The sequence below is a fragment of the Ovis aries genome, chromosome 2 (assembly GCF_016772045.2).
Source record: "Ovis aries strain OAR_USU_Benz2616 breed Rambouillet chromosome 2, ARS-UI_Ramb_v3.0, whole genome shotgun sequence".
Lineage (NCBI taxonomy): Eukaryota > Metazoa > Chordata > Mammalia > Artiodactyla > Bovidae > Ovis > Ovis aries.
Window position 1 is genome coordinate 148,498,190 of NC_056055.1, and position 16,040 is coordinate 148,514,229.

General features: G+C 35.1%; 1 non-coding gene across 1 annotated transcript; it reads right to left on the reverse strand.

Annotated features, from left to right (window-relative positions):
- Positions 1–3,072: 3,072 nt before the first annotated feature.
- On the reverse strand, positions 3,073–3,154 carry TRNAL-CAA (transfer RNA leucine (anticodon CAA)). The gene has a single exon. It is a non-coding gene; the product is annotated as a tRNA-Leu (tRNA).
- Positions 3,155–16,040: the final 12,886 nt, after the last annotated feature.

Here is a 16,040-nt window from a genome sequence, read left to right on the forward strand (position 1 = left end):
CCACAATAGTAGGTATTCTACGTCCTTTTTCCTTCCTGAGCTCACACAGGACTAAAGTTCCCAACCCCTTAGGAGTTGGCCAGGGAGATCTGATACTTCAAATCAATCAACTATGAGAAGTGATGTGTTTTGCTTCTCGGGCTGAGGCGGTAAAAAGCCACTGTGCAATTTTCCAGTTCCCTTTCCCCCCGCAGCAGCAAATGTGGGTGTCTTGTGGTAAGAAACCGGAGCCAGAAAATCAAAGAAGATGAGATTGCTAAGTGACACATGAATGATAGCTGCCTTGAAGAATTACATCAAGGATAGTGACCTTTGAGTGACAGAGAAATAATCTTCTATGTGTTAAACCACTAAGATTTTAGTTCTTGTTTGTTACCACAACATAAACATAGCCTCTTCTGCCTAGCCTCTCTTTTTTTAGTGTATATTCCTTTTCTATAATCTTCCTGGGACTGTGACTGGAAGCCTTATATCAGAATTCCGGCAGGAAACAGAGGCACATTCAAAAGATAGTTTAATTAAAGATCTGGGCATGTTTAAAGGAATTCAACTGAAGTACCTGCCAACATGAAGGTATTACTCTCCCTAGACTTGAGGGGCAAAGGGAGGTAGTAGTAACCAAAGCTGAAATGAGAGTGTTGCTATGGGGGATGGGCCACCTGATAGGAGCTCTGGCCTCAGTAGAATTCAGACAGTCTCAAGCTAAGACCAGCTTCCAGATGATTCGGTCTTTAGGAACCAGTCTCCTAGGGCAGAGAGCAGGGTGAAGAGGATGAACAGCAGAAAATATTCAGCACACTTCATCAAGTCACTCCAAATCTTGCTGTAGAATACTGAATTAACAAATGACATCTAAGGAGGACTTTCACGGCCAAACTGCATCTTGACAATCACCCTGAAAATCATAAGGATCGAGAAAAATGCACTGACATTAGGGACTGTCCTGGGATGGTTCTTCAACCAAAAGAACTATGGACACTCTCCCTTTGATTAGTGCATGAGGATCTGAAAATTAACACTTTTAGAAATAAAAACATTGAACGGATATATTTATCAATAAACTGAGTAAAATTCAAAATAATTTTGGATACCCAGCAAATGTTTTACCCTAGTTTATTATGTATTCTTTCAGTTCAGGAACCTAATCTTATCAGTCTTTATAACCCTAATATCGAGTACAGTTTTCCCTATTGCCTATCATATCGATATAAAGTAAAATCTTTAAGAGAGAATTTCTTGCATGATTCTAATCACATTCTTGTGTTATTTCTTTTTACTTTCCACATTGACCTCTACATTTACACGGATCTCTACATCATTAATACAACATGTTAACTTTCAATTTTATGCTCCTATTTTATATGCCTTTTTGCTACTTGTCATTTTATACCTATGACTGTTCCAGATCTTACTCAAAACATCTTATATCTTCCCTTATCTAATCATACCCCATCTAAAACATTCCCCTTCAGTACTTGTTCAGTTTTCACAACAACTATTCTTGATTATCTGTATTAAAGATTAAAATAATTAAAAGAACTAAATATCTACCATGGCCCGACAATGTTACATATGGTTTCATACAATTGACATTATTAATTCTTTGTATAAGAAAACATTATGTTTATGTTTGAACATGCCAGTGTAAGAAATTATTGGTCTAATCATGTCAGACCAAGTAATGAGCACACATAATAAACTTTTAATACAGATGATTTCTCTTGAGCTGGTACAAAGCACCAGAATAAGCAAGTATGGTCTTTCTTGAGCTTTGTTTATACAGTGGTTATATGTTTGTAATTTAAATTAATTTTCTTACTAAATTTTTTTTGGAATTAATCTCTTGTCTTGTCAGCTATAGTTTGTTAGATTATAGAGACTATATATTTTTTCAATCACATTCATTCCCCAGAAACTATTTATGTGGAATACCTACTTAATAAACATTTACTGGTTAATTATAAATAATCAGAAAGTCCAATTTTCCTTACAGTGGACTAATTTTTTGAATACATAGTGATATAACCTGTTTCATCAGAGAAAAGAGAATTCCACTATATATTAATAATTTTTAAAATGAGCTCTGAACATAAGAAGACCATTCTTCATAAAATGTGTGTATACAGTAAATATCTATAAAAACATTCAATTAAGTTTTTTCTTAAATTCTATTTGCATTGATTTTCCATTTCATATCACCCATATCTTTACAATATATGGTGATATTACCTTCATCATTTTCAACCTCTTCCTTGCTGTGATGTTCATTAATATAAATTATTTTGAAATTCAGTAAATGATTTTCAATTTAATCTCTACAATTTAAAATGGTGTTTTTTTAAGCCTTTAACGAAACCTGTAAATGTAGCCAGTTTCATATTGTTCTTATCCAATGAGAAAACAATTACCCCCAAACTACTGCCCTTTGCCACTAGATGGCGCCTATGTCTAAGTAACAATCTCTATTCTTTAAGTTAAACTATTTGGAAAAAACCCTGTCTTCCTTTGAGGTAAATCCCGTGAGTGAATTTTCAGGTTTGGTGAAATTTATCTCCTTAAGATTTAAAGAAAAGTTCATTTTAAACAATACAGATTAAGATCTTTCTAAAATGAGCCTTCAATTATGTCCATTGAGTTGGTGATGCCATCCAGTCATCTCATCCTCTGTTGTCCCCTTCTCTTGCCTTTGGTTCTCCCCAGCATCAGGGTCTTTTCCAATGAGTCGGCTCTTTGCATCAGATGGCCAGAGTATTGGAGCTTCAGCTTCAGCATCAGTGCTTCCAATGAATATTCAGGGTTGATTTCCTTTAGTATTGACTGGTTTGATCTCCTTGCCGTCCAAGGAACTCTCAAGAGTCTTCTCCAACATCACAGTTCAAAGGCGTCAATTTTTCAGTGCCCAGTCTTTTTAATTGTCCAGATCTCACATTCATACATGACTACTGGAGAAACCATAGCTTTGACTATACGGACATTTGTAGGCAAAGTAACGTCTCTGCTTTTTAATACACTGTCTAGGTTTATCGTCGTTTTTCTTCCAAGGAGCCAACATCTTTTAATTTCACTGAGAAATGCCGTGAGCAGGATTCTAACCTGAGCGGGCAGACCCCATTGGATTTTGAATCCAATGCCTTGACCACCCAGCCATCACAGCTCTATTTCCAGACACCACTTCTTAAAAGCACCTGCTAGCAGCAAATATTTCCTTTCCCCCAACTTTGTTTTAAAATACACCTACTTCCAATGTTAAATAATCAAATAAAGCAGGCAGATAGAATTATTAGAATTGGGTCAAATCCTTCTGATGAATTGCATAGACCTTCACATGTTTTATAGAATTTATAGCATGTCATACTTTATGACATTTGTTTTGAGTACTAAATTTTAATAATCGACACAGTTTCAGTTCAGTTAAGCTCAATCACTCAGTCATGTCTGACTCTTTGCTATCCCATGGACTGCAGCACACCAGGCCTCCCTGTCCATCGCCAACTCCCAGAGTTTACTCAAACTCATGTCCATTGAGTCGGTGGTGCCATCCAGCCATCTCATCCTCTCTTGACCCCTTTTTCTTCTGCCTTCAATCTTTCCCCAGCATCAGGGTTTTTTCCAAGGAGTCAGTTCTTCACATCAGGTGGACAAAGTATTGGAGTTTCAGCTTTGAAACAGCTTAATAAGTGATATAGTTTAATATATAACTATATTTATAATTAACAGTTAAGTTCTAGAGCATTCAAAAATTTGTATACTATTTAGTATATTAAGACTTCCCTTGAGTTCTTTCTCCTTTTAATTTTAGCACTAATAATATTATTGATACCATTAAGGTGATTCCAGGCCTAAGGACTTACTTCATAAAAGTAATTTCAGGTCTAATTTTTACACTTTGGAAAAGTATTTTCCTGTGTCTATTAAAAAATAAATTTTGTTTATGAAAAGGAAATATTTGATGAAAATAATCAGTTCAGTTCAGTTGCTCAGTCGTATCCGACTCTTTGCGACCCCAAGGCCTTCCTGTCCATCACCAACTCCCAGAGTTTACCCAGACTCATGCCCATTAAGTCAGAGATGCCATCCAACCATCTCACCCTCTGTCAAACCCTTCTCCTCACGCCTTCAATCTTTGCCAGCATCAGGGTCTTTTCCAAGGAGTCAGTTCTTCATATCAGGTGGCCAAAGTATTGGAGTTTCAGCTTCACCATCAGTCCTTCCAATGAACACTTAGGACTAATCTCCTTTAGGGTGGACTGGTTGGATCTCCTTGCAATCAAAGGGACTCTCAAGAGTCTTCTCCAACACCACAGTTCAAAAGCATCAGTTCTTCAGCACTCAGCTTTCTTTATAGTCCAACTAATAAATATTTACTAACAATAAAGTCATTCTTAAACTTTAGTATGGTTCCAAATCAACTAGAGGTTTTGCTGCAATTGTATAGAGATGCCAAGATTTCACATGCAGAGATTGTATTTCACTTGCTATGAGGTGGAGACCAGGACACTGTATTTTAAATAAACATCCAAATTAATTCTTTTATCTCTCTGTGTTTCTCAAAATTCTCAGTTGGCACTAAAGAATAAATTCTCATCTGAATGGAGTTTCATTTGAGTGTTCAACATAAAGTTGAGTGTTTCATTTATGGTTCAAAATTAAGGCATGTTATACAACTGTAACTTATAGGAAAGAAAATAGTTTTCACCTCAAAGCCTTTCCCAAAGTACAGAAATACTGGAAATTCTATTTAATACTTATTTTCTCAATAAATAATGTTTGAAGGCATCTCTTCATAGTCCAAGTCACATATAAAGATCTAAACTAAATCTAAACTAAGATCTAAACTAAAATCACTTCAGCTTATTATTAGTAATATTTTCTAATATGCAGTTATGAAAAATCAATTAAAATTAAGAGATTAATCTGTTTTTTAAAATAAAACAACGCTGATCTTTACTTTTAAAAAAAATGCTCTTTCTAAAAATCAACTTCTGCCTTTCTTACCTTGTAGTAACACTTTTCCATGTCTTTTAAGTGACCCTGTTTTGAGCAGTGTTAACACTTCAGAAAAATCTCCAGATATGTGTCATGTATCTTTTGGTCTACTTTAATAACTAAACAGAGTCTCCTTGTTATCCTCACTTGTTCAACCAATGTACATTCTTGCCCCTGTGTTTATACAGTACATTCATTAGTGGTTTTTACTTGTCTAGTCTTTTGGGCCATAAAACTAGAGTTTATTATCCTCCAGGTGATGAATCTTCTTATTTACAAATTAATTGCAGATCATGTGTGGGCAGCATGATTGCTGATCCTGCCTAACGAATACATTTAGTGCTTATTTTTTTTTCTGTTGCTATTTTCTCATTTGAAGTGGGTAGACCAAAACCAATTAATTCTATTCCAGTTTTTCAGTACTTTGTTGCATGCTTCTTCTGTCACTACAGATGCTTATGATTCTTAATGTATGGCTTTAAATAACATTGATATTAGAGATGTGCTAATATTAAACTACATGCTCCTGATAACTGCATCTTTCAGGTAAACCAGAGCTGCTAATTACTCTAAGAAATTTTAGGTTACATATTCATAATTTGAATTACTTTCTCTTCAACAAACTGCTTATATTTAGATTGCTTTAGTAATAATCAAAATCATAGAACTAGAAATTTTTTAGGAATATTTAAAAACAGCTCAGAGTCTATAATTGTTAGTTAAATGCAATTTTATCAGAGCATAGTTTTGTGGGTTTTTTAAAATATCTGAATATGAAATTAAGAAATAGAGATATTCTAGATGTAGAATTTAGTAGGTTTTTGTACTCAATATCTAATTAATCAAAATATATAAATGAAAGAAAGAAAAAACAACCATGAATTTTTGAAGACAAGCATAATTGAGGTATTATAAAATTTCTGGTGATTTTAAAATTTGTGATGAGATTTTAGAACAAGTGGAGTGAGTAGGAAGGTAAAATAAAATTTGAACAGGTAAATATTTATGTAAACATATCATGACATGAGGATGAAATGGTTGGATGGCATCACTGATTCAATGGACGTGAACTTGGGCAAACTCCGGGAGGTGGTGAGGGACAGGGAAGTTTGGCATGCCGCAGTTCAAGGGGGTCTCGAAAAACTGGACACGACTTGGCAACTGAACAACAGCATGACACAGCTATTACTCTAACACCACAAGAATCTAATTATAAGTATCTTTATTTTTTTATGTTAAAAATATTGTGACCCAGTTCTATATCATAATGTTAGTCTAATTATACTTCAGTGACCCTAACCTTAACGTAGTAACAGACAACCAGCTAGTATGTGTTGCTCAGTCATGTCTGACTCTTTGCGACCCCATGGAGTGTAGCTTACCAAGCTTCTCTGTCCATATGATTTTCCAGGCAAGACTACTGGAGTGGGTTGCCATTTCCTTCAGGGTCTCCCACATTGCTGGTAGATTCTTTACTGTCTGAGCCACCAGGGAAGCCCAAAACAATAACAGACAACCAGGTAACTCCCCTCAAATTATGTGACATTAATAAGCACTAGATATTTGAAACATAAAGAGTAGTAAGTGTGATATAAATTTTTAGTAAGCATTATATTTTTAGTTCTGTGCTAGGCCTGATCATATAGTTTGTTTCATTTAAACCTCGATTGTATACATCTTTTACAGATGAAGAAATTGTAATTTAATCCTGACTTCTTAGCTTTCCTGTTCTCAATTATATATGCTCCAGCAGAAGTAAGCATTATCATCACTAGAAATATTAATACTAAGACTGTATAAGTACTTAAAAGAGATTCAGGCATCAAAGGGGTGCTTAAACTGGATGAATTCAAAATTCACCCAGTTCTATGATTCTATAAACTTAAGTAACATTGCTCTGTTTTAGCCTTACAAACCATACAGCAGGGAAAAAAAACCCACCAGGATAGTACAGATATGAGGCATAAACCACGTACTGATGCTCATAGAGAGGCCACATTCATGACAATCTGTCGTAGTGAGTTTGGAACTGATTACTTACACAAAATTAATTATTTGTCCTTAAACAATTGTCTACTTCATAGTAAAGTAATCACCTAATACATAAAATATGAGAAAGAATTGGGTTGAAAGGACTCCCCCTACAGCAATTTTTTAAGCAGTCAGCTTTATACTCTCACCTACAGAATGAGCAGAGGTTAGAACATTCTAATTCTATTTCTCTGTAGGACACCAAAAATAGAAGCAGTTTGCGTTGAAATAGTACTGTGACTAAGCCTAGCCTCACTGTTGCATGTTTCTAATTGCATGCACTTCAAGGTTTGAGTTTTTTTAGAAAGCTATTAAAAGTTAGGAAAGTAGGCTCTACAGTATGACTTAGAGTTTACTTTTAAAAAATTCAACTACTTAAAATTCATTAGTATTTAAGGCAGTGTTATTTTTCACTACTTTAACTTCATTCCTTTTCATTTTTATAAATAGCCATACAAATAAGTTATATGCTCATGTGCATTGACTTAAAAAAATAACCTAGAAAAAAAGATAGCCAATTGCAAAAAAATTCAGAGCGGAACTAAAGAATATTTGATAAACTTTGTCTTACTTTACTATTATCACTTGGTGATTTTACATGATAATCTGTGTTTGAATCAACTCCAAAGGCAAAGAATTCTTGTGTTTGCTTTAATGAATTGAAAAGAAAGTTTGGTGTTCTTGTTTTCACATACACTTACATCTTTTCTGCAGTGAAATCACATTTTTGTTGGGCAAGTAGGTTCTTAGAGTCAGTCTCTAATTTCTCATCAGAGACAATTTTAACCTCTATTTTTTTATTGTGGTAAAATACACAAAACATAAAATTCACCATTTTAGTCATTTTAAGTGCCTAGTTCACTAGCATTTTAAGTAAATTCACACTATTGAACAATTATCACCGTCATCCATCTCTACCACCCATCCTTTTCTTTTTAACCCTTATTGCTACAGATACAGAATTAGACAATTGCTACAGCTTTTCTGACCCCCATTTTACCTTTCTTAGCAGGTTTCCACAAGACAAATTTGCCAATGTCCTTTTAACCTAAATGCTGTTTGTCTGTATTTGCTATCAACAGATACTAGTGGCATGAGGTAGCTAAAGAAAACGATCGCATTAGCAAGTATGGGCCAACACAAATTTCGAGCAGTCATAAGAATGTTTATAGGCTCAAGGATGTTCTGAATTTTCTGCAAAATTACAATCATATTTGAAATAATTTTTAAAAGAATCTCTAAAAGCTAAACTTTAAATCTATGAAATCCCGTAGCACAAACTTTTTCTGCTAGAATAGGAAATATAGCACACAAGATATGAACTTATAGGATATTGCAGATAAAATCTATGAAAATATCAATTCTTTATACATTAATTATTTGTGTATTTGAACATATTACCATAGATACTGAGTTTCCAAAATAGCTCCATACAGCTGTTTTAAAACATGTGTGTAAGACAAGACCAAACTCACATTTCCAGTATATCTATTAATTCCGTAATTTAGTCATCAATTGAGCCTGAACATACATCACGTGAAAATAAGATGATTGAGATCTGTCAGTATTGATGTACATGTAGGTGGTTTCTTTATTATAATTTGTGAAATGCTTGCTAGCTTTCCCGGTAAGGGATTTCACAAGGAGAGAGATAAGAAAGTTACAAGATGGCAAAGATCAGTCAAGTTGTGCAGTCTCGTGAAGGGATCATGTATAATAGGTTTTAAACAAACAAGGCAAATTGGCCTATTCAAAGACAAGGTGCTATAGTATAGCATTTGAGTGCAAATTATTTGATATCTTAAAAGCTATTTCTTGTTATTTCTTTTCAGTCTAAAGTGACTGACAACACTTCTGAAATCACTTGCTTCCATTGAGTGGCATTTCATTAAAAATCCCAAGCTAGGATCCCTCTTATTCCTTTATTAAGTACTGCAGTCTAACATCAAAACTGTCTGCAACCATGAGTTGTTTGTGTATATGCCTTTACATTAACTGCCTTTCGATTATATTGAGAAAACCAGTTTTGTTTTTCAATTACTTATTAGATTCTAAAAGAAACAGTTGTCAGAAATAAGTTTACAGTAGTGAATGGCTGCCTCAATAGGTGTAAAATCAATTTTGCAATTTTTATTTAAGAAAAGGGACCTGCCATACTACCCACTGTTCCTTTGCTTATCGATTTTTGGTAGTGATGGTATACCTAATTCCAAAGAGAAAATTTTGTTTTTTAAAAAACAAGATAATGTACTTTACTACAAAGTCAAGCATAGCATGAGATACGTTGACATTTTTCAGGAAATGAGTTTCTTTCAGCCTTCTTTCTTTATATGTCTTAATTTTCTCCCTGAAATGATATACTCATCTCTTCATCCTACAAGTAAATCTATTTCAGAATCAAACTTCACAGTGGGAAACCAATGATTGAACATATTTAGTGTGAAGATGGAGAAATGACAAAGGCTAGAGAGAAAACGAAAAGTCCATCGATGCAAGTAGATGTTATCCTAAAATAAAGTTTATAATTTCGAGTGTTTATACCCTTTACATCTCTCTTAAGGTCAACTTCTGCACTTCAAAATTAACGACTAAAATAGCTTGAGCAAAAACACTAGGTAGATACCGTTGTCTGATAGGGTTATACTGATGTCAATCCTCATTTGAAGTAAAAGAACCATTCCTGATTTGCAAATATTAAAGCAAGGCCACAGAAGCCACTTAGGTTCTCGCTTAAACTCATCAGGCATTGCAATGAATTTGCCACTTGGAAGATTTTGACGTAAATAATGACTGGAGAAATACAGTGCTAGCAAATACTCAGAAAATAATTTACAATTACGAAAGGCAAAGAATGAACGGCCTGCCTTTGAAAAACAAAACTGTTGCATTGAAGTGTAGCCAACTAGGCAAAAACAAACGGTTGCGGGGAACCCCGTCAAGTGGGTAAGTTATTTTGGGTCTACCTGAGGCGGGACAAAGATGAGAGAAGCCATTTCAGAGCAGTTCTGTTTCTGCCTCTTTTGTTCTTGCCAGGGTGCCCATTTTTAAAGTATTCAAACAAAGAACCACAAACCGCCAGTCACACCATAATACCAGCTTGTGTTTACATTTTCAGCTCTCCGGATCGTGATCCTATTCAGTGCACACAGAGCGAGTGCTCGTGTACACGCGCCCGTCCGCCATCAGGAGGACTGAAACTGTAAACACAAGCTGGTATTTTGGTGTGATCACGCTAATATGGCGGCTTGTGAGGTCAAGGGGTGGAAGGTGAATTATGGATCCAGAATTTCCTTGCTTTTGTCAGTTTAAGTCAGGCTGCTTACGCAGTAGCTGCTTTTCCAATTTGAATAATTCAGCTCTTTTAAAGAAATGAAGACCTACCTTAACTAATTAGAGGGACTACACTGGAGAACTGTCTTCCCAGGAAAGTAATGGAAGCTCCATTCCCCAGAAGCTATAAAATTAGACCATGAAAGGCATGTAACAGTCTGGTTCAGAACATAACCATCTGTTGGTCATGGCAAAAAGTGTTGGGTAAAGTAATCCAGTGTCTCGATAGAACTTCCTATCTCAAAAGAAAACCATTTAGGTAGCTTGTTCTACTATGAAAAGTTCATTTAACCAAGAAAACTAGGGGAAGAAAGTTGTTTAATTGTTCAGTGTACCCTATAGAAAAATGAACCAAGTTTAGATGTAACTCAGAATATCTCTTTTCCCATCTTGCTGTTAAACATAAATTAATTTTTTCAGTCTAGTTACAGTTAGATAACCAAAGTAATGCTAGATGGGATCTTCAAGATTATTTGGATTTTGAAGTATGACAGGAATATCACCAGTACAAAAAATATCAGGAGGATATCCCAACTCAACCCAACAAGGACAAGAAAAAGATCAGTTAACAGCAGATTTGTTGGAGTTCAATTCCTATAGAAACATAGGCTAGCTAATAAATAGATAAAACCATTTTTATAGTTTCATTAATTTCTTCACACTGGTACAAGGAAACAATCCTTTCAGTCTAAGCTTTTTTAAAATATAAATTTACTAAAATCATCAATGTTAGAAAGATAAATGGTGGTTTCAGTAAATGGGATGCATTTATCTTGCTCTTGGCTCTTTTGAGTGAAGTTTACATGAGGACTGGTTGTATTTCTAGTAAATACAAACCAGTGATTTCTAGTGAAATCTCCATTCCTGGGGACTTCCCAAGTGGTCCAGTGGTTAGGAATTCTCCTGCCAATGCAGGCGACATGGGTTTGATCCCTGGTCCAAGAACTAAGATTCCACATGCCTCACGGCAACTATGCCCAATAAGAAGTAGTGAAGCCCACAAGCCTAGAGCTGGTGCTCTGCAACAAAAGAAGCCACGACAAACAAGAAGCCCACGTACTGCAACTAAAGAGTAGCCTCCAAAAATAAAATAAAATAAAAATAAATTAAAAAAAAAAGAGTAGCCTCCACTCACTGCAACTAGAGACCATCCACTCAGCAATGATGATCCAGTGCACCCAAAAACAAATAAATAAATAGATAAAAATATATTAAACAATCTCCCTTCCTGCTGACAACAGACATTTGTTTCAATGTCTAGTACTTAGATTTGTGTGAAAAATAGTCCTAAAGTAGAATTCGGTTATCAAACTATGTTATTATGCATATTTGTTGTTCTGAAATGAAAACAAAAATGGAAAACAGAAAGAAAATTTTCCTCTTTATATGTGAAGTTATTTCTAGTTCATTAGAAACAAAGCTCAAAGAAGGGAAGTGTCTCATCTTAAGGTGAACAGGCCAATAACAATTGTATATAATAATTTTTATATGTTTTCCAGTTGTTCCATAGAGAACAATCATTCCTGTGACAACAATGAAATTTCTAGAATTGAAAATTTCAAGGTGGGACTTCTCTAGCAGTCCAATTGTTAAGACTCTGTGCTTCCCCTGGAGGGGGCGCAGGTTCAATCCCTGGTCAGAGATCCTGAGCTTTTCAGGTAATCCCTCAGTCCATTATAATCTTAAAGTTTTCTACAAGCATGAAATTATCAGTCAACCATATGTTGAGATATGTGAAATTCCCTTCTCTTAAAAGCCATATCTGACTAGTACAGAACAATTGACCATTTCCTCTCTTTCATGTGCATGAGTTCATATGCAATAATATATATAATGGATGTATACAAGTATCTAATAAGAAAACATACAAATAACTAGAAAAACTGAATAACCCATGTTAGTTTATTTTAGGTGAATTCATTCTGAATTTATCCTGTCTATCCTATTACACCATCAACTGTTTTAAAATCTGAGCTACATTTAAATGACAGTTACTGTTCCCACAGCATCATTTATTCTGCTGGCCTCAGTCAGTAATGACAGCAGTGCTGATGAAAAATGGAGGTGGAGGGAGGTATGATCATAGAATGTAAGGAGAGGCCAATGTCCTGAAGAACTGTAAAGACCCCAGTAGGAATTTCCTTATTTTTACACATCATTAGCATATCTCTTATTACTTGGTCTACAAAAATATCTTCATTTTCCATTGATTTTATAAATACAGCTCTTTTTGAAGGAAAGAGCAGTAGATTTAAAGAATAAAGGAAATAATGAGTGAGGAGAAACAAACAGGAAGCCACACTATTTCTTGCTGTATTTTTCTGCTTTAAGTGTTTTACCCGCCTCTTTCTTCCTTGGAGTGTTTCAGTAGAAAAATGAAGGTAACTTTATTTTCTACTTACTTAGTTAAAATGTTTCTCTTCTTGGAAAAATGCTTGGCTGTTTCTGTATTTGAATAGGTAGAGCAGAAGAGGGTAGCTATCATTAGATTTTTTATCATCTTATTAGTTTAATGCCTTTTAATTTAAAATACAATGATAAGTTGTATGAAATGATTATTTGGTTAGTAGTTTTTCTACTGACTAGGTCAGATTCTGTAGAAGCTAAAATGGGCTGCTGCTGCTGCTGCTAAGTTGCTTCAGTCATGTCTGACTCTGTGCGACCCCATAGACGGCAGCCCACCAGGCTCCACCATCCCTGGGGTTCTCCAGGCAAAAACACTGGAGTGGGTTGCCATTTCCTTCTCCAATGCATGATAGATGATGCTTCAATTTTCTTCTTAATAATCTTATGTTAGAAGTCAGCTCAAAATGTCACTGAATGAGACAATGTCAGACCTCAATCATAAAAAATTTCCTCTTTTCAAGAAAAACATCTGTTCAGATTGTTAGACTTCAGAGAAAATAATGGGAGGTTTGGTTTAGACTTTAGAAGCTTTGAAAAGTGGAGATCAAAACCTGTAGCAGAAATCTAAGTGAGCGTTTACATTCAGCAAGCATAAGTTTAAGCACTTACAACATTTAAAAATTTAACTTCAGGCTTCCCTGGTTGTCCAGTGTTTAAGAATCCATGTTGCAATGCAAATGACACCGGTTCGATCCCTAGTCCAGGAAGATTCCACATGCCAAGGAGCAATGAAGCCTGTGCACCATTACTATTGAGCCTGTTCTCCAGAGTCTGGGAACCACAACTACTGAGCCCACGTGCTTAGAGCCCATGCTCCACAGCAAAAGAAGCCACTGCAATGAGAAGGCTGAGTGGTGCAACTAGACAGTAGCCCCCACTCACTGCAACTAGAGAAAGCCGATGTGCAGCAACAGAGGCCCACCACAGTCAAAACATAAACAGCTGTTTTAAGAAATAAACATTATAAAAATATATAAAAATAAAAATGTACCTTTTTTAGAAGGCAACTTCTCATTATATGTCAGAATTTCTCTTTCCTATTCATTACTTAAAATATTTCTCATAATATAGAAACAAGAAAATAATTTTATAAGAAAACATTAGATTGTATACAAGTATATGTAAAAGTAGAGATTAAGAAAGTGATAAGTAATGCTTTTCTATTTGTCTTTGAATTACAAAGGCATGGATAAGACTTAATTCCAACAATAAATAATGTCATGTGTGAGGCAGGCAAATATACAGGAAATACTATATCACAATGGAATATAAATTAACAAATTTTAATACCTACTGGGATTAAAGCAATGTAAGATGGATTTAAAGAAAAATATAATACTGTGAGAAATTAATTAATATAAGACAATCAGATAAAATCCTAAATGATATATATCTACTCATTCAAGGAAATATTTAAGAACTATTCTATCTTTAAATCTTCGTAGGAATGATCAGCTGCATTTCCCTCAAGTTTATCAGGGGGGACCAACACTCCAGATTCTCTGGTAGTTTTAATATTTCATGATGGATTAAACAGAAATTTGTTATTTTGTCTCTAAACAAAGAGAGGGACATAATCTGTGCAAAGCTTTTTCTAGGCATATCTTTATTTTTTTTTGCTTTTTTTATTTTTTAAGAGATTTTTGTTTACTCTTTGTAGCCTTGTAATGGGTGGGATGTGTGAAGGGGAATGTCAGAAAAGAAAGAGATGTAGAGAATAGCTGTAAATATTTTAAATTATACTTTAACCATTGCTTACCAAGGAGAAGTTTCTTGGTATGAAAAAGTATTATTTTAAAAAAATCTACAGGTTTTATTTAATTATTGAATACATAAATGCATGCTCATTGTTAAAAATAAAACAATACACCAATAAAGTAAAAAATGAAAGCACTTCTCAGCGTCTTTTAAATGTATCATTTATTATCACTATACCTCCCTATCCTAGAGGTGATAAGATTTAAAGTGTGGTGCCTCTCAATTCAGAACATATTCTTATGCATTTACATCACATAAATTGTTTGGAGTTTTGTTTGGTTGGTTTTTTAACTCTCAACAATATATCTTGTATATTTTTCTCTATACTTATATATAGCTATACCTCTTTCTTTTATTATTTATTTATTTTTGGCCATGCTATGTGGCTTGTGGGATCTTGGTTTGCTGATCAGGGATTGAACATGGGTCATTGGCCAAATCCTAACCACTGGACCACCAGGGAATCCTTCTTTTAAAACTGCTGCATAATGTTCCAAAGCATAGATGTACCCCACTTTATTTACTGTGCCACTGCTTATGGCAGGTTATTTCAGTTCTTTCAAGTATTTTCTGTTGAAAACAATGATGCAATGAGTAGTCTCTTTTACCTATCTTTGAGGGTATGTTTGAGTATTTTATAGAATAGGTGCAAAGAACTGGAAATGCTGGATCAAATGCATGTGTATTAAATTTTATAAACACTGCCAAATTGTTGATCATAATGAATGAAAATGCCAGCTAAACACTTTAAACTGTAGCTTTAGAAACAACAATTATGTAGAGATTCAAAGAATCAAAGGGCCCATTTTGACCATTATATTGCAGGGTTAATTCATCCAAGCAATAAATATGGATTGAGTGCTTCCGCACCTCAAGTGCAGGTTAGTGGTGGGACAGTAAGTTTCAAGGTAGAATAAACATTGTCTTCACCCTTAAGATCATAGTTCTGACATCGGGGTCCTATGATATAATTTTCTCTTTGTCTTACAAAAAAGGAAAGAATGTTTGAATAAAATAGAAAATATTCCAAAACTAAATTTATTTTTCAAATTGAAGTAGGCATCTTGCATTATTTCCAGCTTACGCTTATATGTGTGTGTGTGCTAAGTTCCATCAGTTGTGTCTGACTCTTTGTGGCCCTATGGACCATAGCCCGCCAGGATCCTCTGTCCATGGGATTCTCCAGGTAAGAAAACTGGAGTGGGTTGCCCTGCCCTCCTCCAGGGGATCTTCCCCACCAGGGATCAAAACTGTGTTTCTTAGTGTCTTGCATTGGCAGGTGGGTTCTTTACGACCAGCACCACCTGGGAAGTCCCACTTATATGTGCATGTATTGGCAATTCTACGCCCAAGAGAGCAAGGAGGCCACTTTTGAACATAAAGTGAAAGTGAAAATGAAGTCGCTCACTCATGTCCTACTCTTTGCGACCCCATGGGCTGTAGCCTACCAGACTCCTCCATCCATAGAATTTTCCAGGCAAGAATATTGGAGTCGGTTGCCATTTCTTTCTCTAGAGGATCTTCCCGAC